The sequence below is a fragment of the Myotis myotis genome, unplaced genomic scaffold (genome assembly GCF_014108235.1).
Source record: "Myotis myotis isolate mMyoMyo1 unplaced genomic scaffold, mMyoMyo1.p scaffold_m19_p_9, whole genome shotgun sequence".
Taxonomy (NCBI): Eukaryota; Metazoa; Chordata; class Mammalia; order Chiroptera; family Vespertilionidae; genus Myotis; species Myotis myotis.
In genome coordinates, this window is record NW_023416401.1 from 70,441,008 (window position 1) to 70,468,492 (window position 27,485).

General features: G+C 39.3%; 1 pseudogene; it reads left to right on the plus strand.

Annotated features, from left to right (window-relative positions):
- Positions 1–2,690: 2,690 nt before the first annotated feature.
- LOC118662477 lies at positions 2,691–9,759 on the plus strand (annotated as a pseudogene).
- The last annotated feature ends 17,726 nt before the right edge of the window (positions 9,760–27,485 follow it).

Genomic DNA, 27,485 nt, shown 5'->3' on the forward strand with positions numbered 1-27,485 from the left:
AACTTCATTATACTATACTTCTTGAATTTTATTTATTTTCAGAGTTAAATTTTTATTTACTTATTTTCTCTTGATTTTATTTTATTATTATTTATCCATCATCATTTATCTCCCATATACCCTCTTCTATCTACACCCACCCACCCATCTCCCTGCAGTCACCACACTGTTGTATACTTATTGACTTTTAAAGATTACACATTATTTTGGGATCATTTTCTTTTTGCTTTTAAATTTTGCAAGTATATTATTTTTTAAAGTGATTGTGTATTAATCAGGATAGGTTTGTTCAACTATAGTAACAAACAAACCCTTATATCTCAGAGGCTTAATACAAAAGTTGATCTCTGGCTGTATCTGGTTTGGCTCAGTGGATAGAGTGTCGGGCTGCAGACTGAAGGGTCCTGGGTTTAATTTTGGTAAAGAGCACATGGCCCAATTGTAGGCTCAATCCCCAGTAGGGGTGTGCAGGAGGCAGCTGATCAATGATTCTCTCTCATCATTGATGTTTCTATCTCTCTCCCTTTCTCTGTGAAATCAATAAAAATATATATTTTTTAAAAAGTTAATCTCTGACTCATACAAAATTCTCTACTGATCTAGTGACATTTTCCAAGAACTGATGAAGGATTTCAGAATACTGGCTGACACATTGTAGCAATGCCACCTATACATGTGGCCCTCGAGAGTCAATGTGGAGAGATTTGGAAGATGCACTAGAGCTATTATCTTGCCTCAGCCCTAAAGTGACTCATATCCCAGACTATTAGCTAGAATAAGTCCCTTCATCTATAGTAAAGGAGCCTAGGGAATGCTGCTTTAGGTGTTTCCAGAAAGGCAAGAACAAGATATGAAATATTTTTCAGTAGGAATTTCTGTAACAGATTATGGTGGTAAATGGTAAATTAATTTCTTAGTGCCATGCAATGGAAAAAGAAAAATATAACACCCTATGTGAGCACCCCATTTAATCTGGGAAAATTTATCAGTGCATAAATGGCAAAGTATGGGAAATGCATTCTTATGAAACCCAAACATCGTAGCTTGGAATACATAGTTCTTCAAGGTCTGACCTTGCCAACATCTCCAGGATTATCAACAGACATCCCCTGATATGAATCTTACTTCTTAGCTTGTATCATTGCAATTCATGATCACATACCCTGGGCCAGTTATTCTCTATGTTTTGTTCTATCTTCCCTTTAAGTCTCCTATTAAGCATTACCCATTCTATGATCCTCCCAGACACAGCCAGTGCACTCGTACCCCTCCATTAACATTTATCTCACTATGGGCCATTATTTGTAGACATCCTTGCTTTCTCAATAGAGCATGAGTTTTTTGAGGAAAATTGCCAAGTGTTTTTCATCCCTATAATCCCAGAACCCACTAGATTTCAGGATTTAGTTCTTAATAAATACTGAAGAAAAGCTTGGTTCTGTTGATCAAGACTGTCCTTTTTTATATTTTAATAAATTTTTGAAAGGGTCTCAAAGAATGGCTTAACTCTACTAAGTATACTGTCCTTTAGCTTAAGTAACTTTGAAATGCCACCAATCTATCAGCTCTTATCTTAGTTCCTCCCTAATGTCATCCTGGTCCTTGTGACTGTTCCAGCTCCATGCCCACCTGGCACAAAGCCCTGTCCCAACTTGCTCTGCACTGTGGAGCTTGTGCTGATCCTATGCTGTTCCAGTGAAAATGTTAATGAGGTCCTTATTTTTCAAAAAGTTGTCCAGAGCTATGGTGAATTTGCTTTGATTATAACCTGATGGCGTGATCTAGCAGCATTTTTTAAACTGATTGGCTGCACTGTGAGAAATCAAACAATATGAAGACATGGACCACATTTGTTCCCTTCCAAGAGTCTCTGCAGATGTGTAGGAGAGTAAGGAAAGACTGAAAGCAATGAGGGCAATTCTCTTGAGAAATATTCACAGAACTCAATTCACTGCATTGCATACCTTGGATAAAGCAAGATCGTTCCCTCTGGACTCACAATCAGAGTATGTGCTGGTGACACAAAGGAGTGAACAGACCAGTATACCAAAGGAAGCTACAGGAAAAATTCTCCTCCAAGAGAGAAACCAGTACTGAGGTGTGAGCATGCAAAGGAAAAAAATTACTGACTCACCCTCTCATGTTCTATAACAGCTACTGACGAGTTGGTTTTTAAGTGAACCCTAACTTAAAAAAATAGTCAAGTACTGAGCAAGACATAATTCGTGATTCTTGGCATGGTTTGTTTTATTGACTCCCTGGGTCTGGGACAGTATTGAAAAGGGAAGTATCTATAAACAGAATGAATAATGTGTAATAATATATTCTATGTTTATTTTTACATCAGATATTTGGAATGTTGGCACTAGTAAGAAACTAATTTAATTTTGATTTCCTTTTGAACCCGTGATGTTGTAACCCCTCCACCCCCCACCCCTACCCCCGCCAAATGAGCCATATTCTGAGTCATGAAAATTAGCTGGTGCCATAGTTATACCAAGGCTGTGTTTTTTAATACATCTCTCTTAATTAACAGAATCTTTGATGTTTGCTGGCAATTTTATTTTATGGAAAGGCCAATAATAATAATAATAATAATAATAATAATAATGTACCCATTTGAAATTGACCACCTAATCTACTTCTAAAAGTTTTTTATCTTTGGATTGATTTGCACTTCTAAACCAATTATGGAGATGGTCAGATATTATTATACCCATTTTGCAGATGAGGACATTGAAACTGGGACCTTGGAGACTTGCACAAGTAGGTAAAAATAACTCCCACACCAAGTCTCTGAAGATGCCTCTAATCACCAGTAACCATAATGGTTCAGTTCTTATAACACAGGCTTTCTCAAGTTGGGCACTATTGACATGGGGCCAGATAACTCTTGGTTGTGGGACCTGTCCTGTGCCTTGTAGTATGTTTAGCAGCATTCCTGGCCTCTACCCCTAGGTGCCAATAGCAGTCTCCCCTTCCCCCCACTTGATATAAGCAAAAAAATATCCCCTAGGCAGTGGTTCTCAACCTTCCTAATGCCGCGACCTTTTAATATAGTTCCTCATGTTGTGGTGACCCCCAACCATAAAATTATTTTCGTTGCTACTTCATAATTGTAATTTTGCTACTGTTATGAATCGTAATGTAAATATCTGATATGCAGGATGTATTTAGGCGACCCCTGTGAAAGGGTCGTTCGACCCCCAAAGGGGTCGCGACCCATAGGTTGAGAACTGCTGCCCTAGAGGATAAAATCACCTGTGCTGGAGAACCACTACAGTAAGAGAATCAGGCTTCATGAAAAATGGATTCTTCTGTTTATGTGGCTTCCTTTCTCCTGGCTTTGTGCTACAGAAGTCTTCACTAGTTGAAACATTCGTAAAAGGCTATAGTGGATTGGCCTTTCACTATGACTATAGTTTTCACTATAGTTTTCAGCTATGGACCTCACAGTCAGAACGCAAGCTACATGAGGGCAGGGGCCACATCTGTTTCCTTCAATAAGTTTTTTTTCAGTAAATGGAAAATGGACCACCAGTGTCACCATGGACCTAACAAGTTACACACTTTACACTCATTATATGACTTCATTTTCTAACCATGTATATTTTACCTATTAACAGGCTCATTTTACAGATCAGGCAAAGTTTAGAGATAAATGGTTCTAAGTGGATCAGCCTGCATTTAGGACCCAGCTCAATCTGATTAGAGAGTTATCTATATGTGATCTTTTGTGCCAGTGTTGTTTAAATTGTAGTTTCACACCCTTATTAGATTACGAAATAAAGTTTTTGTGTGTGTCAAAACTAGCGTCTTTTTTTCTGATGATATAGAATAAAATGAAATAAAAAGGAAATTAAATAAAATAAAATGAAATAAATATCAAGTAGTTGAATATTAACTGTAATTAAAAATATTTAAAAATTTAAAAACATAAATAAAACAATACTTAAAAAAGAAAACATCAAAGTGAATTACACTATTAAGGTTAAGATATTGATTGATAAGACTTTTGTTTCACTGAGTGTGTATGTGTTTTAGTAGTTCATAATGCAAAATATACTTTTTCCATTTTCCCTGTGGGTCAGAAACATTTTTAAAACACTGCCATACTATCTATTTTTTGTCTTCTAGTGGCTAGAAAATGTTTGCTTGGCATTTTCAAATTAACTCATTTTCTAAAATTGGAAGTTTGTTCTCCCACTAGCCCAGTCTACTTACTATTTTGTCCATCTGGTATACCTGTGCTGATATAGAATCTGGGGAAAGTTGAGGAAGAACTTTAAAAAGTGGATGCCAGGGATACTTACCAGGTGCAGAAACTGGAAAGACTGGTGATGCACACACACCCATTTGGACTTTCCACTGGGGGATTCCTAGGTTTCCAGAATTCTGAACTTTCACTGATGTGACATGTTTTGAAAGATGCATTTCCCTTATATTCCCGGCTCCAGTCTTATTTCTTTTTTTTTTTTTAAATTAAATCTTTATTGTTCAGATTATTACATTTGTTCCTCTTTTTTCCCCCCATAACTCCCCTCCTCCCAGTTCCCACCCCACCTTCCGCCCTCACTCCCCACCCACAGTCCTCATCCATAGGTCCACGATTTTTGTCCAATCTCTTCCCCCATCCCCCACACCCCTTCCCCTCCCCCAACAATAGTCAGTCCATTCCCTTTCTATGTCCCTGATTCTATTATAATCACCAGTTCATTCTGTTCATCAGATTATTTATTCACTTGATTCTTAGATTCACTTGTTGATAGAGGTGTATTTGTTGTTCATAATTTTATCTTTACCTTTTTCTTCTTCTTCCTCTTCTTAAAGGATACCTTTCAGCATTTCATCCAGTCTTATTTCTTAAAGAAAACCATGATCAGTGATCCTATCACCAGAATTTAACAGGGAGCCAAATGGTAAAGGAGAAGCATGGTTTGTAGAGTCCCAACTCCAGCAAAACAGAGTGTGGAAGGATGGGCTTTGAGCTGAATGATAGTCACTTACTAACCAACATAATTTCTTATACATTCTTCCAGAATCCATGGATATTTTCTTTTATTTTTTATATGTTTTTTAACACTGTTACCATCTGACCTTTTTCTATTATTTTGGAAATCTTTCTATATCAACACACCCAACTACTTCCTTTCTTTAACTATTGAATATCATTCCACTATATAGTTTAACAGTCTAAAAATAAACATTTTGCAGTAGCTGCTACTGCTTCTTCTTCTTCTTCTCCTTCATCTCCTTTCCTTCTTCTTTCTTCTTCTCTTCTCTTTACTCTCTCTCACCATTACCATGTTTTTGTATTTATGGAAGTATATCTAAAAGTTTTTAGAGCAGTTTTGTGGGAATAAGTGCACCTGTTTTAATTTTCATAGGTGCTGCTAAGTTGCCCTTCAAGATCATAACAATTCCTTTTACACTTCATATTGGAACACATATTTTTGCAATAGACTAATCAACATTGTATAATAAACATCTTCACATTTTTGCCATTTTTAAGGTAGTAAATCATATCTTGTTAATTTATTTTGCATTTTTCAATTATGTATAAGATTGAATGTCATTTCATTTATTGTAAAACCTTTGTATTTCTTTTCCATTTTAAGCCTTTGCTTCACCTTTTTTATTCTTTTGGTATTTTTCATATTGATTAATAAAACCTCCTTACACATCGAGGGCATTAGCTCTCTGTAACACGCATTACAAATATTTTTCCTGTTTATTAACTTTCTGTGACTTAGTTCTTTCGATTTTGAAATATTAATTCAAAAATTATATAGATTTCCCACTACAAATTATATTACCAGTTACTAATGTTCTCTTTCTAGAACCTTATCTTTAATTACATTCGAGTTGTACGCAAATTGTATTGGAATAAAGAGAAAGAGAAACATGTTTATTTTTAAAAAGACAAACCAGTTTTTCTGGTGCTTTTTATTAAACACTCCAATACTTTTTTTGCTGATCTCAAATGATTTCTTGACACATATTCAATTCCCATGTGCCTTTTTTGCATAATTTCTAGACTTTGTCATTTTCTGTTTAGCAAAACATATTATTTCCAGAATGTCATTTAAAAAAAGAGTTAGCTATTCCTTTCACAATTATTTAAATTTGTTCACACCAATTTGAATCCACAAATGGAAGTTGTTTAGGTGCTGGGGAGAGTTTTCTCTGAAGGTCTTATTCAAAGTGATCTTTTGAAAACTTAACTACTGTAGAAAGTTACTGATTTTTCTTTGAAGTCTTTCACTTCTTTGTAGTTTTCTCTTTATGTATAATGCAAGGATGTGCAAAATATGTTTACAGTTGTAATACAAGGAAATAATATAATAATCAATAAATAATGATACAAGAATAAATTGTTTTGTGTACCCATACCTGTAAACCTATTTGCCCACCCCTGTATTGTATTTGAACTGGAAGGTTTTGGGGTGGTTTACATCATTGTCATTCAGTCCTTTAATAAACAATTTTTTAAGATACTACTCTATATGGGCACTATTTTAAATGCTGGCCATACAGCAGTGAACAATGCATATGGATCATCACAGTAATATTGGAGTGGGTTGAGAGAGACCCAATTTTTCAAGATAACAGAATTCAGATGTTATGATGAAAATAACCAGGGCCAGAGAACAATTGAGGAGCAATTGAGAACAATTGACTGTCCGAGTGGAAAGGGAGTCGCCGTGTTCCTGTTCTTCTGCACTGTCCAGGACTGAATTGCCACATCCCAGGTCTTAACAGATATTTACTGAAGGGGTGAATCCATCGAAGATGGCCGGAGGTTCTGGCCTTGGCCCTGGGAAACACCTCAGTTTATGTTGTCTTTAAAGTTCTATTATGAGGAGCTGTTTAGACAAGGTCTATGGAAGATTTTTACTTTGAGGAGGAAAGAGATTTCCCTTCAGTTTTTATTCATTACTTATTGCAAAAGTGATTTTGCAATGACTGATTTCAACATTTCTCCCTGAGCTTCTAAACCACCCTGGTCCTGAGCAAGCCTGAGCAAGTTTCCAGAAACAGGGTTTTTCCTTCCAGCCCTGCCTCCCAATCTGCCAGAGGAAGCTTTGCATATCCACACCTGTGTGGGGAACAGAATGGAAGTGAGAAGTGAAAACTAGCCCAGAGGACCCAGATGATGTAGATTCTGAATAGTCAAAAGGTTTCCTGCAGAGAGATTGCAAAAGCTCACACTGAACGAAACAAAAACAACAACTCACATTCTGATATTGTCTCTGAGGCTGGATTTGCTGTGGGTTATACATGAGCCCCATCTTGTGCTTCCTCCAAAATATTTCCACTGTACAATTTCAAACACACTTATGAAACTTCCTTTTGATTGATTAGCTGAGTAACAAAATACACAGCAGAAAAATCAGAATAGATTAAGTGATGACTGAGTCTTTGACCAGTTTCTTCTTTTTCTGTTCTTCTGTATTTGCTTTAAAGATTGAATGCTATTGGCTTTTTTTTTTTTTTTGCTATAGTTTCTTCTTATACTTATTGATCTCTGCTAGCATTATAATCATTAATACTTGAGATGATTTTTTTCTCTTTGATGTGCCCTACTTGTCAATCAACAGTCCTTTAAACTCTATATTCTTTCTTTCACTCTTGACATGTGCCATTGTTCTCCACTCTGAATGCCTCCCCTGCTGTTCTCCAAAGCTGCCCTGAATCACTAAGAGGGTATATTGCAGTATCAAGTGCCATGGCTGCAGGCTCCGCCACAGCTGCCCATTTTCTAAAAGCTCCCTTTATTCTTTGCAACTGCGCTATCCGATTCAGACTGACAAATATCAGTTCCTTCCCCCTTACCTTTCATGTAAAAAACAAAACTAAACAAGACACAAAACCCGAAAGTGTAATAAATCCCTCCCTCTGCAGAGTGTACATTAATACACCTTGTAATTGCCCTTCCCTGTTGGTTTTAGTTCTTTGCTCTTTATTCTTTTCTTCAGTACTCCAGCTTCCTCCGCATTATTATTCGCAGCCTTGAAATCCAAGTTGCAAATGCAGAAAACATGCCCACCCATTTAGGACAAACCCGCTCCCATAAAGAGGTCAGAGCGTAGCATCTGCTAGTACTGCTCAATAAAAGCACTCATCATTTGATTCATGAGAAAGAAGCAGGTCTTAGATTAAAAACTAATGAGCTATGAGCTTGAGAGAACACGAGGGGGTTGGGGGAAGTGAGCTATATAGTAGTAGATTTCATATATATATATATATATATATATATATATATATATATATATATATGGTATATTGTTCTACCAGCCACTGTACTTACCCACATGGAGAAATATTGAAAGACTTCCAACCACTGCCTCTGGGCAGCTCTCACTTGGTGTATAATTATGTGCTGCTTCTCTACTGCTCTGTTTGCCAATTATAAATAAGAATAGCTACTAGTATATTACACTGTATACAGTGTACACTTGAGAAGAGTGGCCTTGGGCAGTTGGTTTAAAGTGAATGTAAAGATTACCCCATCTCGAGAGCAGAGTTTGTGGATGAACGGCTGCTCTCCCATACTGCCGGCAGTATTGGAATAAAAGCTCATATGTGATTCAACCATCTCTGCTTAATTGGCTCAAGTAGTGACAGGCAGCATGGACCCACTGATTGTCCAGTTACATATTCTGGAGACCACGGAAGGATATAAGCAAGAGACTCCTCTAGGAGAAACAAAGGCTCCATCTGGGAAATTTGTACCATTTCAAAGCTCGATGCGCTAATTCAGCAAAAGAGAGAGGAACATTGAAGAATGGCAAGTAGTGTCCTGGAGCAAAGGAGAGCCCAGAGCATAGAGAGGAAGCAAGAGAGGAAGCCACGTATCATTAGTAGAATTTTTCAGTGCTGTGCTTGGAACAGTGGAGTATGCAGTCTCCTCTTGTTTTATAGAGTGTCTATTCCTGTACTTCAGTCAGTAACTGCCCAAATTATTGGTGGTCCGCCTCTACATGGAGATGTTTAGTTGTGGCTGGAATTCTTCCTCACGTCAATGTTCAGTGCTCTCTGGGTGCTCCCCCTGTTTGTGCTTAGCAAAGTTGTGAATGCCATTTGGTTCCAAGATATAGCTGCCCTGGCATTGGAGGTATCAGGGAGAAAGCCTCACCCATTCCCTAGTGTTAGCAAAATCATTGCTGAAATGCTCTTCAACCTTCTGCTTCAGGCTATTTTCCTCATCCAGGGGATGTTTGTGAGTCTCTTTCCCATCCATCTTGTTGGTCAGCTGGTTAGTCTCCTGCATATGTCCCTTCTCTACTCACTATACTGCTTTGAATATCGTCGGTTCAATAAAGGCATTTAAATGCACCAGCGGTTGTCAAACATAGAGAGGAATTGGCCTTACTACTTTGGATTCGGTGTACTTCTGGCTTTCCTCACAGCAATGCAGTCCTCATCCCTTATCAGTGGCTGGCTCTTCTCTACCCTCTTTCCTTTATTCATTATTAGCGCCAGTGAAGCAAAGACCCCTGGCAAAGCTTACCTTTTCCAGTTGCGCTTCTTCTCCTTGGTGGTTTTCTTAAGCAACAGACTCTTCTACAAGATGGTCTACCTGCAGTCTGCCCTGAGTAGCTCAACCTCTGCAGAGAAGTTCCCTTCGCCACGTTCATCTCCTGCCAAACTGAAGGCTGCTGCAGGCCACTGAGTCACCTGCCACCCAGGGGGAATGAGTGGGATTGGAAGGAGGCTGTGCAGTTCTTTCCTTGTTCATCACCTCCACCAGGGAAGGCAGGACCTGCTCTGCCAAGGGCCCTCTGCATGCTCCCTTCTGAGGAATTGGGATTTTTGTCTCTGGTGCACGTAAGGCACAATCTTCCTGACTGACACCAGTAATGGGATTTTTAACACTTATGAGTCTGAAAGGCCCACAGGTTTTTCTGCAGCTCTTTTCTAGCATTTGCCAGCCCCCCGCGCCTGGACTGATTGAAGTACTTTTTCTCCCCTTGCCATTTGCCCTTCCACCTCCCCTTTCTGCCTTCCATCATCCTTGGATGAATGGATTTTGAAATTCTAGCTATTGCATTTTGTGGACCTGTTATTTTTGTTGTTTATCTGCGAAGCACGTACATTGGATGTGGGAGGTAAAGGAGTATCTGTTACTACTAGTCACTCTTTTTATAGCCATCACTGTCTTGTTTCTTATAGCTCAGGTTAGATTTTGGTCTCTCTTGCTCCACTGTAAAAAGTAAGCCTGAAGAGATGGGACAGGAGGAAAGACCTCACAGCCAGATCTGCTAGGTTTTAAGAAGTGATTTTTCTTCCCCTTAAAGGGGAAAAAGCTTTTTTCACTGGTACATGTAATGTTCCCCCAACTACAGGGAGGTAGCAGTTTTGGACAAGCGCCACAGCAACACAGAAGCTCAGAGAACCCGAACTTTTAAACTCTGCAGGTCTGAAATTTACTGTCGGCCATTGTGGGGTCTGTCTGGGATATTGGTGCTGCAAATCAGAACTGAAAGGTAAACTTATTAAACCTAAACCTGTGATTGGCGTTTTTCTGTCATTTTAAAGAGACAGCATTGGGGGAGAGGGCAGATTTCAAAACACTTGTACAATTTTAAAATGTCATAATTAAACGTGAGCTGGTTTCAGAGAGAGAGAGAGAGAGAGAGAGAGAGAGAGAGAGAGAGAGAGAGAGAGAGAGAGAGAGATAACCCCATCTCTACTAAGTGCAATATGTGAACTATAAGTGCTCTTTACTTCACATAGGTCAATGGACAGGAATCAAGCCTTTCCTTAAAAGGGAACTGTGTTGTTGTTTTATAGAACAATTCAAATGAGCATTAAATTCTTCCAGTGCCCCTTTATGGATGTGAATGGACCTTTTTCTAGAATTCAGGGATTCTAGATGGATAGGACCTTAAGGACAGAATTAAAATACAGAATTTGTAAGGATGTTTTCGGAGGCAATATCCAATGACTTTATGACCCACTAGTCTTTTGTCACAGAACAGACCCTGGGCCAACATCAGCATCACTGGAATCACCTGAGAGCTGGGTAGAACAGCAGGCCTCACTCACCTGCTCTCTCTGAATACACATTGTAACAAGATCTTTGGGTGATTCATGTGCATATGCGAGTTTGAGGAGCCCTGATCTACCCTAACCCCTTTATTTTCCTCAAGAACAAGCTAATATTTAAAGAAACACAGTATGTTGCCCAAGGTCACTGAGTCAATTTGTAGTCAGGGGAACTTGGGCCAAACTACGTGGGTCATGATGTTCATTCTGGACAATCATCGCTTTTTCTCACAGGTGGCTGGTTCCTTCATTAATACCCAGGGTTGGCCAATGCCCCACTTGCACCAGCCCTCTCCAGATAGTGATTGCAAACCCCTTTCTCCTCCATAAAGACTTTCTGCAGTACAGAGGTGTTCTGTATCTGTGCTCTCCACTGCCACTGGCGCTTATCGAGCACTGGAAATGGGGCTGGTGCAACTAGAGAGCTGGAGGAAGAGTGATGTCTTCATCTCTAGGGCATAGTAACACTCAACTTTAACATGGTAAGAGGAGCTTCAGGACTTTTGTTTGAGCTAGCATAGTGGCAGTTTTTTCAGCTCATGTTCTTGTAAAATTATTTGCTTTTGTTGCAGTTTTCAGAAATACTGCACTAGAAAAAACTCTGGATTGTCATTTATGAACTGGGAGAAAAAGCAGTGAGCCTTTATGATCATCTGGGAATCTACCAGTTCTTTTGAAAGGATATAAACAAGCCAATAACCTGCTATCCCTTATGCAAATGCCATGTCCTTGTTTTTGTGTTTGTTCTTAGAATTTTTCAGAAAAGGATGAACAGTCTGCTACTACTTGTGCTTCCCCTGGCTATGAGTGAGTGAAACTTTAAATTGGCTGATTTTAAAAATATATATTGCAGCCCAGCTAGACCAGCTCAGTTAGTGAGCATCGTGCTGTGCACCAAAAGGTTGCCAGTTCAATTCCCGGTCAGGGTGCATACCTGGGTTTCAGGTTTGGTCCCTGGTTGGAGTATATATGGAAAGCAACCAATTGACATTTCTCTCTCACATTGATGTTTCTCTCTTCCTCTCTCTCCTTTCCTCTCTCTAAGCATATCCTCAGGTGAGGAATATATATGTACACAAAAATTTGTGTACTGGGGGCGGGGGGGGGGGTCCCTCAACCTGGCCTGTGCCCTCTTGCAGTCTGGGACCCCTTGGAGGATGTCCACCTGCTGGCTTAGGCCCGCTCCCCAGAGGATCGGGCCTAAGCTGACAGTCAGACATCCCTCTGGCAGCCCAGGAGCCCTTGGGGGATGTCCACTTGCCAGGGGGGAGCAGGCCTAAACTGCAGTCAGACATCCTTAGCACTGCTGAGCAGGTGGGAGAGGCTCCCGCCACCACCACTGTGCTGGCAGCCATCAGCCTGGCTTGTGGCTGAGCAGAGCTCCCTCTGTGGAAGCGCACTGACCACCAAGGGGCAGCTCCTGCATTGAGCGTCTGCCCCCTGGTGGTCAGTGTGTGACCAGTTATTCCCAGTCATTCTGCTGTTAGGGTCAATTTGCATATTATCCTTTTATTATATAGGAGATATATATATATATATATATATATATATATATATATATATAGCAAAATGTTTTAGAAAACATATCCAGCTACCATTTAATTGTGCTGATTCATGGCCACAATTTCCCAATTCTTCATCAATGTTGTCCCATGAATTTCTGCAATATGATTTTTTTAGTTCCTCCTATAAAATGGTGAAGTCTACTTCCTTACCTGTAAATCTGGTTTGATTTTATGATTTACTTTGGCCAGAACAATGCAATGGAAGAGACAATGTGTCAGCTCTGAGCCTAAGCTCAAAGGGTCTTGGATTCTTCCATTCTCTTTCATGAAACCTGACAATGACAAACCTGAAAAAGCCCAGTGGAGGCTGCTGGAAGATGAGAGACCCCAGTCATTAGTGAGAAGACCAAGGCATTCTACCTGTCCCAGTTGCAAATTAAACCAGCCAACCCCAGCAGCACACCAGTTGACTACAGACATGTGAATGAGCCCCGGCAAGAGCAACCAAGCTCAGGCTACATCAGCCAACTTGTCCAGGCCACTTATAGACTTGTGAAAATAATAAACGGTGGTTGTTTTAAGCAACCAAATTTTGGGGGGTGATTTGTTACAATATTGTCATTACTAGAAAACTGCTATACCAACATTATCATATTTAATATGTTTAATGTTGCTTAACATTTCTGAAGGGAGCAAAAAAGGTTTCTAAGGCTCTGATCTGATTAAGTTCCTTGAAATCAGAGTCTATTAGAGATAGAAAGGATATCAGCATTAGTCCTTGGCTACAGACAGTTTTACAGCTGAGCAAATAGAAGCCTAGAGAATGGAAATAAATAGCCTCGCATTGGACAGCAAGTTAGAAGCAGCACAGGATGCTAGTCTTCTGTCCCCAAGGTCTTTGCTAGCCCTCAGTGTGTTCTTTCATGAATATGCTCTGAGTTTTGCTTATCTGCCAACCAGCAAGCCTTCCAAAAAAAAAAAAAACACAGCTTTTTAAAAGGGGATTACATTTACAGAGACCAATGCTTCCGACGTTACAATCTGATTCTTTGATTTCTAAAGGCCCTCTCAATTCTTTGTTAAAAGAAATCCCAATTTTGTCATTTGTCTTTTATGAAAAGATTAGTGGATTGTCTTTATCATCACCATAGCACTGCTTACTTAATCATCTATTATTTTTATTTGTCATTTGTCAAAAATTTTGCATGTTATAAAAAGCCTTCTTGGATGTGGCATGTTTTCTACTCACCATTGAGCGAATTTCTTCACTGGTTTTTATTCACTTCCTTGGCAAGTTAGTACCTCAGCTTGCTTGCTTCTATTCTTTTTAAAGCACTGGTAGTCATTCTTTGCATCTCAGAGTTTATAACATATTTTCATGTAAATTATCTGATTTGCATTTCCCAATAATCCATTTTTATCCACAGCAAGGAAACTGTGATTTGTACCAAGTCATGTGGATTGGAAAGAGAAGGGCTAGGTCATGCTTCTAGATTTCTTTTCAACAGTTTAATTTATACCAATGACATTACTTTGCCAACTTATAATCTGCACCTGTTGGGTCTATAACAGTGCCAGTCATGCCCAATTTCCCCCTTCTTACTGAAATACCCTGGGCCAAACTGCTTCCTAAGGAAATAACCCCAGCTTTTGCCTGGCAGAGGCGTCTTCCATGAGGAGTGAGTGATCTCAAGTCCAGAGCCCTTCCCTTCAGCTCCAAACAGGCCACAATTTAAATTAAGAAATATAGAAAAGAGAGGAATCTTCCCTTAAATCTGCCTAAGTTAACCTAGGCAGAGAGATAATAGCCAACCCTTAGTTCTACTCCGTTTCCTTGGGGCTTTCTGTTTCCAGTTCTAATCCATTTGTGTCCTTAAATTAAATTATTGTCCTTAACAGGACTCGAGTCCAACTCACATAATCATCTTTCCTTTGTATGAAATTTCAAATTTTTTTCAAAATAATGATGTAATTTAATAAGCACAACTAATCTATCAAGTGAACTGCATTAAGTACTACTATCTCCATTTCCAAAGGATGAAAATTACAGCTTTGAAAACAGATTAAGTGACTTGCTCAAGGTCATACAAAAAGGTACCAAAATTTAAACTCATGCCTCCTGCTTCTTGATCCTAGAATCTTTTGCATTTTATTTTTAATTGAAATTGGACATCTTTAGTGTGCTACACTGATGTCTCTTTTGATCCCCATTATTGGAAAATGTACAAAAAGAACATGTCAGAGGAGAGTTTAAGGCAAGGAAACTTCAGAGAACTGCTCAAAAAAAAAAATCCTTACTGCCAGCAAGTGTGTTTCAAGGCGAGATACATGTCACTTTGCACTTTCTACACCACACTGACGTCTTACCTTCTAGAAGGCTATCCAATGACATTCAACACTGTAGTCAAGAATCATGATTCTATTGTCCAAGATTTACATAACAATGCCAAAATATTATTTTTATATCTTTTTTTAAAATATTGTTTCATTGCTTAAAGTATTACAAAGAGTATTATATATGTCTCCTTTTTTTTCCCCCTTGACCTTCTCCTGGCCTCCCCTAACCCCCAGTGTCTTGTGACCATTGGTTATGCTTATATGCATGCATACAAGTTCTTTGGTTGATCTCGTACCCCCTCCCCTAACCCACCCCAGCCTTCCTGCTGTAGTTTGACAGTCTGTTCGATGCTGCTCTGCCTCTGTATCTATTTTTATAATGGTCTTTATTATCCATAAATGAGTGAGATCATGTGGTATTTTTCTTTCATTGGCTGGCTTATTTCACTTAGCATAATGCTCTCCAGTTCCATCCATTTGGCATTGGCAATGCCAAAATATTATTAATTATCCAAAGAGAACATAGAATTATCATGCAAACACACAGTTGACAATTTGCTCTGATAATGTGGAATGCAGATTGGCTGTATTTCATATTTATATAACCTTCCATGAGATGCCAAATAGATTAGATTATGGTTCTTTAATACTGAGCACCACTGAATGGTTAGGATTAGAAGGATGAGGAGGAAAGTTAAGGTTTTGAAAAATGTGCCTTGCAGACCTCCACCTACAGTTGACTGAGGATCTCAACTGCTTCAGAAATTCATCTCAGGCAGGCCATTTCTGGAAGACATCTCTGACCGCCTACTTTTGTTCAGGGACTCACTGACAGCCTCAACACAGTGATCTTGAATGCTTCTTCACAACCTTTCTTCCTTCCCTCCCTCCTCCAAAGAAGTCTGACCTCCATCATGGTCTGACAGTTCTCCCAGGCTTCCTTACCATTTTTTCCCCCAAGGCAGTTCTCCTAATAACATTTTTGAATGGTTAATCACATCTTAATATCTGCTTCTTGGAAACTTTGGACTAGGAGGCAAATGACTTTTATATGTATCTTTAAATGTATCTGTTGGCCATCTGTATGTCTTCATTGAAAAATGTCTATTCAAATCTTTGGCCCACTTTTCAATTAGGATTATTTTTTGTTATTGAGTTGTGTGAGTTCTTTTTTTAATCCTCCCCCGAGGTACCGATTTTAGAGAGACAGGAAGGCAGAAAGAGAAAAATATTGATGTGAGAGAGAGAACTCTATCGATTGCTCCCATAGGTGCCCCAACTGGGGATCAAACCCATAACCTAGGTATGTGCCCTGGTCAGAATCAAACCCATGACCTTTTGGTGTATGGGATGATGTTCCAACCAACTAAGCCACCTGGCCAGGGCTGTATGAGTTCTTTTTATTTTTTTAATATTAGTCCCTTATCAAATATATGACTTGCAAATATGTTCTACCATTAATAGGTTGCTTTTTCATTTTTTGATGGTTTTATTTGCTATGTAGAGCGTTTTAGTTTGAAGATGTCCCACTTGTTTATTTTTGCTTTTGATTTTAGATTTTAAAAATAATCACCAAAACTTATGTCAATTAATTTACCACCTGTTGTTTTTGTTTTTGTTTTTTTTCCCTAGGAGTTTTATGGTTTTAGGTTTTATGCTCAACTCTTTAATCCATTTTAAGTTAATTTTTTGTGTATGTTGTAAGACAGTAATTCAGTTTTATTCTTTTAGTTGTCGCTATCCAATTTTCCCAGCACCACTTACTGAAGTGCCAAATTAACACTTTCAGCTTTTCACCATTGAGTATGATGTTAGCTGAGGCTTGTCATATATGGCCTTACTATGTTGAGGTATATTCCCTCTATATGCACTTTGTTGAGAGTTTTTATCATAAGTAGATGTTGAATTCTGTTAAATGCTCTTTTTATGCATATATTGATATAATCATGTGATTGTTACCCTTCATTTTGTTAATGTGTTATATCATACTAGAGGCCCGGTACACAAAATTCATGCCTGGGGGGTGGAGGTGTGTCCCTCAGCCTGGCCTGCACCCTCTCTAATCTGGGACCCCTTGGCGTATGTCCAACTGCCAGTGGGATCAGGTCTAAACCGGCAGTCGGACATCCCTCTCACAATCAGGGACTGCTGGCTCCTAACTGCTCGCCTGCCTGCCAGCCTAATCACCCCCTAACCATTCCCCTGCCAGCCTGATTGACACCTAACTGCTCCCCTGCTGGCCTAATCACCCCCAACTACCCTCCCCTGCAGGCCTGGTCACCCCTAACTGCCCTCCTCTGCAGGCCTGGTTGCCCCCAACTGCCCTCCCTTGTCAGCCTGATTGCCCACAACTGCCCTCCCCTGCTGGCCATCTTGTGGCAGCCATCTTGTGGTGGTCATCTCGTGGCAGCCATCTTGTGACAACGTGAGGGTGGCCATCTTGTGGTGATGTCAGGCTTTTATTATATAGGAGTGACTGATTTGGAAATGTTGAGCCATCCTTTCATCCCTGGAATAAATTCCACTTGATCGTAGTGTATGATCCCTTTAATGTATTGTTGAATCAGTTGCTAATACTGTGTTGAGGATTTTTGCACTTATGTTAATCAGGGATATTGGCCTATATTTTCATTTTCTTATGCCACCCTTGTCTGGTTTTGGTACCAGGTAATGGTAGCCTTATAAAATAAATTTGAAACAGTTCTCTCCTATTTTTTTGGAAGAGTTTGAGAAATATTGGCATTAAGTATTCTTTGAATGCTTGGTAGGATTTACCAGCAAAGCTGTCTGGTCCTGGACTTTTGTTTGTTGGGAGGTTTTGATTACTGGCTCAATGTCCTTACTAGCAATTGGTTTGTTCAGATTTTCTATTTAACCATGATTCAGTTTTGGTAGGTTGTGTGTTTCTAGGAATTTAATTTTCTAGGTTATCCAATTTGTTGGCATGTAATTATTTATAGAATAAATTTAAAAATTATTACATGGTAATGATTAAGAGTGGTTAGGAGCCAGTGGCAGAGTTTGAACACATCCCAATAATTTACTTTCCCCATATTTATCTCCAGATCCTTTAAAAAATCCAAAACAAGCATAGGCATGGCTACTGATCTGGACTGGTGGGCTAGTCCTGTGCAGCACAAGTAGTGGGCAAGGTGGGTATGTCCCACTGAAGTATCTTTTTCAGAAGGCGCTTTTTAAAATCAGAGAAGTATCTTTCTATACCTACGACCTCAAGCAAATCAAGATTGGCAGAAGTAGTCAGTTTTAAATTCAGGGCCCTGAGTAAAAATGTGTGCTATAAAGCATCACCCATACCAAAGAAGAAAACCTTATCCCCTTTCTGCTGGCCTCTGATCCAAATGGAAGAGGGAGGGAACAAAGAAACCAGATCTTTTTTTTTCCCATTGTTATTGCCAAGATGGGGATTATTTCTAATTGTCCTCCAGCAAGAACATTGTAATTCACTTCACTTAAAACCAGTACAGTACATCCCAAATGTTGGTTAAGCAGCCGTGTAAATGGCAGAACCTTAATGCCTAAAGCTTCCATTCATTCTTTACTTCAATGCAATGCAATGGCAGTGCTATCTAGACTTTTTTATTTTTCCAATAATTTATTTGTAGTCTCTCTGCTTCTGAAACTCTAAATTTGTTCCCCAGAGGGTAGATTGGTCCAAAGATATACTCTAGCATTGAGCATTATTTCCCAAACTTTAATGAGCACACTAATATTCTCAGGATCTTGTTAAAAACAGATTCTAGTTCAGTAATTTGTTTTTAAAAGTCTGATATCCTACATTTCTAACAAAGAAAAGGTTACTATTTGATGGTGTTGGTCCGAGGTCCTAAAGCACACTTCTCAAACTTCAGCATGCCTCAGAATCACTTGGAGAGGTTATTAAAACACAGATCCAGGGCCCTGCCCCAGAGATCTTTATTCAGTAGGTCTGATGGGGCATCTGAGAGTCTGCATTTGTAATAAACACACAGATGATGTCAATGCTGTTTGTCCCTGGATCATACTTTGAGTGGCAAGAATTAAGTGAACATATCCAAAGGAGAAGTTCTGCAAAATCTGACTCTTTTAGCTGTCCAATTATTTGATTTGCATGAAAAAAATGTATTTGGAAAACTGCTGAGAGCTTTTACTTGTAGCAAATTCATTCTGCTTTTAACTTAAACTTATCATATAAGGGGAAATGTCTAGGACTAACAGATACATAGGTCTGTGATGTGGATGAGAATCATGAAAAAGAGGAAATAGCATAGGTTTGTAATCATGGGACCCAGACTCACCATAACCTTGTATGATTTCCTACTTTTAATCTTCCTCATCATAAATCAGACTCCCTCCACAATACCTAAATTCCATAACTGGTATTTTACCTCTGCTTTCCTGCTTCCAATGCTGCCAGGACATAAAGATGGGACTCAGAAAACATCAAAAGCTGCCTGATACTGAGCCCTTAGAAATCCTGATAAGAATTAAGACCCATTCCTAGGGAGAGAGACTGCATGCCAAATATTGAGCAACTCTACATCTCTGCATGATGCAAGAACTCTATATCATCTCCGTGGCCTGTGTGCTTGGGCTGTGATTATTCCTTTTCACACAGTCTAACATAAATCTCACAGCAATCCAACTAGCAGATGAGAAAGCAGAGGCTCTATGTATTGGGTCATAGGTCTATTTTTCTAAAACCTATGCTCTACCCGTGGTCGGCAAACTGCGGCTCGCGAGCCACATGCGGCTCTTTGGCCTCTTGAGTGTGGCTCTTTTTAAGCCTTAGGAGTACCCTAATTAAGTTAATAACAATGTACCTACCTATATAGTTTAAGTTTAAAAAATTTGGCTCTCAAAAGAAATTTCAATCGTTGTACTGTTGATATTTGGCTCTGTTGACTAATGAGTTTGCTGACCACTGCTTTAGACCCTTGCTGAAAGTGTGGCCTAGGGACCAGCAGCATCAATATCACTCAAGGGCTACTTAAAAATGCTGGATCTTAGGCCCCATGCCTGACCTACTTGTCTTCATTTTAACAATATGCCAGGCGAGTCCTATGTCTTTTAGGTTTGGGCCTACTCTGCCACGGTGCCTCTCTACCAAGGAAGTATTTTGCAGAGTCATTTTCTTTATTGGAAATGTTTTAGCACAGAGCTGGTGAGACATCAAAGGCAGTCATTTTCATCACTGGCAAAAGGATGGTTTGATTGCTTTGGGAGGAGGACTGTTTGGCAGCACATCAGAGTTCAGGGTAGCTACATGTGCTGACACAGGTAATTCTGGCTTTTCAGGGCTGCACTTGAAAACTGATGTGCAATCATTGTCCAGAAAGAAGTAAATTAGATTATTCAGCAGGGCTTTCCCTCTTGGAGTCTGCATTTACCAGGGGATTGCTCCAAAAACCTTCTACAAGGGTCTTAGGGATGGTAGAGTCAAACTAAAGAAGAGAAGAATCATATGGGGAACACTACAGATTCAAGAGTAGTTTCTTTCCTTGGAAGAGGAGATAATACTGGGCAGAGAAATTCAGTGTCAGACTGAAGCAGGGAGTCATTTTTGGGGTAATATGTAAAACAGGACATTTTGCCAATCTTCTTATATTTAGTGGATTGAAACAACAGATATGTATATGGTTGACTAGGCAATTGACTTAGGCTTAGTTGATCTCAATGAAACTCTCTCATGCGTCTCCTTTCAGACCAGCAGGATGGTTTTAGCTGAGATGACTCTACGCCAGTTCATGTGCCTCTCATCCTCTTGCAAGCTAGCATGGGCTATTCACTTGATGGCTCAGCAGATTTAAAAACAAAACAAACAAACAAACAAAAAAGCAAGTGGAAACATTCAAGATACCTTGAGGCCTAAGCCAAACGGACATACTGTTATTTCTGCTGCATTTTACTGACCAAAGAGAATTGGAAGTCAAGTCCATATTTAAAGGCTGGGGAAACACACTCTGCCTCTTGATTGGAAGAGCAGCAAGGTCATATTGTCAAAAGGGTGTGGACACAGGGTGGAGAATCAGGGCTTATTTTGTAATCTGTTGCACTCCTACTAACTGCCTCTCATCTGTTCTTTTTTGAAACAGTTATTAAGATACTGGTTCTCAAAGTTTCCACTGTCTTATTATGAATAAGACAGTGGAAACTTTGAGAACCAGTATCTTATTAGATCTAATCATAATAAGACAGTGGAAACTTTGAGAACCAGTATCTTATTAGATCTAATCATAGGCTTATTGCTTCTCCTGGCTACATAGTTGGGGGGCCATGAATGCCCTAGTGGTTCTGGTTTGTTACCTCAAAAAGTGCAAACCATCAAATAAAATGGAGACAGGTGGAATAAGAAAGTCAAGAGAGAACAGAATTTTAATACCAATACTCCTAAAATGTGCTGAATGAAAAAGACAATTACAAATGTTGACAAGGATGAAGAATAACTGAACAGTCACATACCACTGATATAAAGGCGTATTGGTACAGGCACATTGGATAACTGTCTGGTAGGATTCAATAAAGCTTATATTATGCATATTTCATGACCCAATGATTCTACTCTAGATTTAGACCCAGCAAATGTTTAATAAGTTCACCAAGAATGTTCATAGTAGGATTGTTTGTAATACCACCAAACAGGAAATACCTCAGATGTTTACTCACCATAGAATAGATAAATATATTATTTTGTATTTTTAAAACAGCATTGAGAATCAATGGTTTTCAGCTACTTATAACAATATGATAAATTTCAGAAACCTAAGGTAGGGCAAAAGAAGTCAAAAGAGAACTTGCTATGTGATTACATTCATGTAAGTAAAAAAAAAAACAGACAAAACTAATCTATGGTACTGGAAGCAAGTATAGTGTTTTACTGTGTGGGGACGAATGCTAGGGAGGGAATACAGGAGGTTTCTGGGGTATGGTAATGCTTGGTTTCTTAATTTTGGAACTGATTAAATGAAATGATTACTAAGTAAATATTGTTAGCATTTTACAGCATATTTTCTGGCATGAATATTATGCTTCAATTAAAAGATTTTAAGAAAAGGAGATAGAGAAGAGCTCTGGAATGAGATAAACCTGAGTTCAGATCCAGTTCTACTCTGTGGACTTGAACAATGTTTTTGAATTCTCTGAGCCCTAATTCTTTCAAATGCACAATAGTGATTATTTAATACTAGAGGCCTGATGCATGAAAATTCATGCAAGAATAGGCTTTCCTTCCCCCAGCTACCAGCACCGGCTTTCCTCTGGCACCCGGGACCAGGGCTTCCCTCCTCCAGCTGCAGGCAGGCACCTGAAACTTGGCTACTTCCCTCCTCCAGCCACCGGCAGGCACCTGGGACCCGGGCTGGCTTCCCTCTGGCCCTGGCTTCATCAGGAAGGATGTCCGGAATGATGTCCGGAAGACATCTGGTCTAATTAGCATATTACCCTTTTATTATTATAGATTATCATGTTCTTTATGAGTAATAAATTTTCAGTTGTGTATAAAGCTCTAGGTGCCCAATAAATGTTAGTTCCTTCTCCTGCTTTCTGTGGAAAATGACTAAAATTATATTTATTGTCCCAGATGTGCAAAGTACAATGTTTTCATTATACTATTGTACAAAATCATGTTCTCCATTTTGCTTCCAAAGGTGGGGTTATGGGGAGGCATAGAGAAAGAAAGAAAACATTTCTGGACTCTTTCTATTTCATTACTTATGGGTGTGAATATTCTGAGTGTGGGGTGTTATATCTTAAATGAGTTATAACTTCATATGTCATCTTATCATTTACAGTGCTTATTCTTCCATTTTGGTTTTACAGTTTTGCTATTATAGCATATCTAACTTTTAAGTAATTATTAACAGCATTTGGAATAATGAGTACCTCAAGGAATTTTATAGCAGTGAAGTTATTGCTTTAATGAATGAACACTGCAAAATTTTACTCTGTCCAATCTAAGGACTTAGAGCCATTTAGCCTTCAGCCTCAAGCTTCAAAAGGATCATGAAGCATAAATGAGTGAATTGCTCAAGAACAGCCTGTTCTGGCTTCTGTCTGTTTGGTCCAGAAGGGAGGGAATAGTGCCTGTGGGTGGCATGAGGCAGTAGGAAATCCTGACTCCCAGTTCTTCTGTTTTTGTTCTCAAGCTCATTGGTTTTACATCATTAGAGAGTAGAGGAGAGAGAAAGAAGGTTGGAGGAGATTTCAAAGATGCTGTAAAATCTGGCTGCTCTCTAAAGCTGCTCTCCATAGCGATACATGTGTGTACACACATACATACACACACACACACACACACACACACACACACACACACACACCATGTCTAAATTCCTATGTTGCTAAGACCAGATGTCAGCCAGATAATACTGAGACCTATTGAAACCAAGGCTTTCATGGGATAAAAAAATACTCAAAGGGCTCAATGAGATGGGGAAGCTGACTTCATCTATTTCACAATTTTACTTAGACCTAATCTTGATCTTTCATATCCTTATCTAAAAGAGAATCAAAAATCATTGTGGGAAGGGCTAGGATAGATAATAACTATAACCTTAAAGTGCAATATTAAGCCTGTATTCTTCACAACAACCTTATACAGTAAGCAGTTTTCTTTTAAAATATATATATTTTATTGATTTCCGAGAGGAAGGGAGAAGGAAGGGAGAGAGAGATAGAAACATCAATGATGAGAGAGAAACATTGATTGGCTGCCTCCTGCACTGGGGATTGAGCCTGCAATCCTGGGCATGTGCCCTGACCGGGAATTAAACCACAACTCCTGGTTCAACCACTGAGCCATACCGGCTGGAGGAAAGTAAGCAGTTTTCAAACCATAATTGAGAGCCTGAGAGGTAGACACATGAGAACTCAAGTCTCCAGATCCTGATCTGGGACTTTTTTCTTCTATATTTTATTTTACTCCATTATAAAACAGTATTATTATTACTATATGTTTGATATTTTTATGGGTTTAATGGAACTTGGGCAAGAACAGAAGGCTACCTCCCAGTCAGGGAGAAGGTGTTGTTAGAGCATGAGCTCACCCTTCTCCCTTTATCAAAGAATAAAGTTTCTGCTCTGCTTTACGGAACTCACTCTCCTTCTATTAGCTCAAGTGTCACTGTGCAAGAGGACCTCAGTTTGGGTCTTGGACCCAGAAGGGTCAGTGACAATTCGTTTCCATGTGCAGGATCAGCTTTGGGACAGATGTTTAGTCTGATGGTCTCTCTGCTGGTCCCCCAGATAGTAATGACTTGGAAGGCTTTTGAGAAACATCATGGGAGAGGGAGACTTGGCCATAGAAGTTAGTAGGGAACAGCTGCCTTTTCTAGCAGGGGGTTTCCTGCTCCATAAGAAACCTTCTAGCTGTGTACGCTCCTACCTGTTAGTTCCAGGAGGCGCCTGCGGGGAAGCCCTAGAGAAGTTTAGAGCCTGGAGATTCTGTAACCCAAGACAAGCAGATGAGGGTCAAGAATGAGCTGGGGACAGCGAATGGACTAAATAGAAAAACTAGGAATCTGCAAGGACAGATTTGAGGAGACTCATGGAGTGAGTCTACTGTCATTCCGAAGCCACAGTCCCTGAAGTGGTGCAGCAAAATGTAGGGGGGCTGAGAGAACTAGACAGAACATCATTTGTGCACTGTGCCAACTGTTTCCTAGGAGCCCACAGAGACCTTCATCTGAAAGCAAGACTCTTGCCTCTCTCAAGTGCATATTAGTAGAAATGTGTTTTCCTAATACACTAAGAAAGCCACTTAACTTTTAGCCATTAGTTTATTTATGAAAGGAGAAGAAGGCATGAAACCACATGATCTCTAAACATATTTTCGGCTTAAATTTTCACCCATCAGGGTAAAGAAACAGGGGAACATATCTGATCAATTAGAGAGCCTAAGGCTGTTTGCCATGCTTCTGTGAGCAATTTAAAGGGAAATTAATAAAATATTGACTTGAGGTTAGTGGCATGTCCATAGGACACTTAATTACAAGATTATTTTATCTATAAAAAAGTTGAATATGTTCTTTATGAAGTCTGCCTTAAGATAATCCTGGCTAATCATTTTTTATCCTGAACAGAAGGAATACTTCAGTCGAAACAGTATTGATTTTTCAAAATAAACTACTCTGGATAGAGATGATAAAACTGTAGCTGAATACTGAAAAGAAAAATGAGATTTTGAAAAGAGGAATAAACTTCCAAGTTGACAAATATTGACGTTCATAGCAAAGGGCTATGTCAGCATTCAGAGAGATTATCACATCGTTACACATTATTGACTTCCAAGGAAGGATAGACCTGGAACTGATGAATTCTCAGAAGGTTAGTTTGGGTGCATGGGGAACATGCATGCAAGGGATGGTCCAGACCACAGATGGAGTCTAGAAGAGGTGCCAAGACTGTAGAACCCAGATTCTCAAATTTGGTTGCTCATTGCTCTTAGGTAGGGAGGTGGAAAAACTACTGATGCTTGATTCTTGCCCCCAGGAAGTCTGATTTAATTGCCCTGGGGTGTAGCCTGGGCATCAGGGTTTTGCAAAGCTCCCCAGGTGACTCTAATTTGCAATGGGATTATTTCCAGATGGAGAATTTGGCTTTCTGGATGGGGCCAGATCCCTGCCCTTGAGGAGCTCTCTAATTGGTTTACTATTTCCCTTCTCCTGACTCTTAGCATCTGTTCTACATAGAAATTTTTGTCTTTCTTCCTTGAAACTGAACTAACCACAACAAACAAAAGAAAGCAAGCAATTATTATATCCAGGAAGCAAACAACCACTACCAATGATAAATATCTTAGTTTATGTAAGTAGCTCCATAAGCAAATGCTGTGTTAAAAGTGGAAGGAATGCCCTCCCACCCCATTTCAACAAAGCTCATTCTTATGCTGGTCTGTGTTCTGATGTGCGAGTCAACTTCATTCTTCCAACAGTTTGTTAGTGTCTGATGGAAGCCACTATAGGACGTGTTACATTCTAGCCTATTTGCTGCAAAGGCAAGGTTTTGTCTCAAAATTGTCTCACTCTAGGAAAATAGACAAGGCCAAATCAAGTTACTACCTGTTTTGTTCATAAAGTTTTAATGGAACATAGCTATGCCTATTTATTTGCTTATTGTCTGTGGCTGTTTTGGCTCTATGACAGAGTTGAGTAGTTGTCACAGAGACCATATGACCTGAAAAGCCAAAACGTTTACTAGCTCATCCTTTAAAAGTAGTGTTTGCCAACTCCAGTAATATATGCATCTCTAGGCTGCACTGCTAGCATTCACTTATTTAGGTAGATTAATTTAAAAATATATGGCCAGTTTCCTAAATCCATCTCCTTTTCCATGTGACTGCAGCTTTCCCCACCAAGACGAACCCATTTCACCATTGAATCTGGGCTGGTCTTGTGAGTTGTTTTGACTCTATGCTGAGGAAGTGACTTTGCAGCTAACCTGAGCCTAGGTTTCAAGAGTCTTTGCCTGCTTCTTCTTGCTCTCTTAGACTCCTACCTCCATGAATAAGATGGCTCAAGACACAGGTAGTATAGTTTACTTAATTGCCTCAGTGAGCAGCTAGCCAACCACTAGAACAGTGGTTCTCAACCTCCTGGCCCTTTAAATACAGTTCCTCATGTTGTGACCCAACCATAAAATTATTTTCCTTGCTACTTCATAACTGTAATGTTGCTACTGTTATGAATCGTAATGTAAATATCTGATATGCAGGATGGTCTTAGGCGACCCCTCTGAAAGGATCATTTGACTGCCAAAGGGGTCGCGACCCACAGGTTGAGAACCACTGCCCTAGAAGCAGAGCTGTCCTGTTAAACTGTGACTGATCACATAGGTATGAATGCTCCTGATCAAGACCAAAAGAATAAGGTTTTTTTCAATGTCATTTCCTTATAATATTGATAATATGCTTTTGGAACTTAACTCTTATTTATATCAATTAGCATATGGGAAAACTGTGTTCATTAGACATCATTGCATTTAATGTCACAGAACCTATAGATGACATGGAGTGAAGATTTACTGTATTTGGATCTTAGTTAAGTGTCAACTCTTCATTGAAGTCCTCCCTGATGAACCAATTTACAGTAGCCCCCTAAGATCTAGCTATCACATTACCATGTTTTTTCTTTATTGTATTTTTGCATATAACATTCTTATTTGTTTACTTCTTGGAAGTCTGTCTCTTCCCATAGGAATATGAGAGATTAGGAATTTCATGCCTCCTTTTCACTGTTATATCCCCAGTACTTAGAACACTGTCTAGCACATGGTAAATTTTGATTAGTATTTCTTAAATAAATGGTATATTCTTGACTCCCATAGAGATAAACTATTTTTACCTAAAAATTACTTTTTATCTCCTGTCAGTGACTGAATTTTGGGCCATTGATTTTTGAGCAAGTGAAAAAAGCAAGAGTATAAGATTTTTAGTGACCTAACACTGCCAATAAACAAATTATACAAAAGTCCCTGACTATTCTTCATCTTTATATATGTTCATATATTACTATAACATTAAGAAAACATGTCTCACTGTCACTAACATGGCTACATTTTCACAAGTAAATAAAGCAGGGCACTGATTTTGTTTGGAAA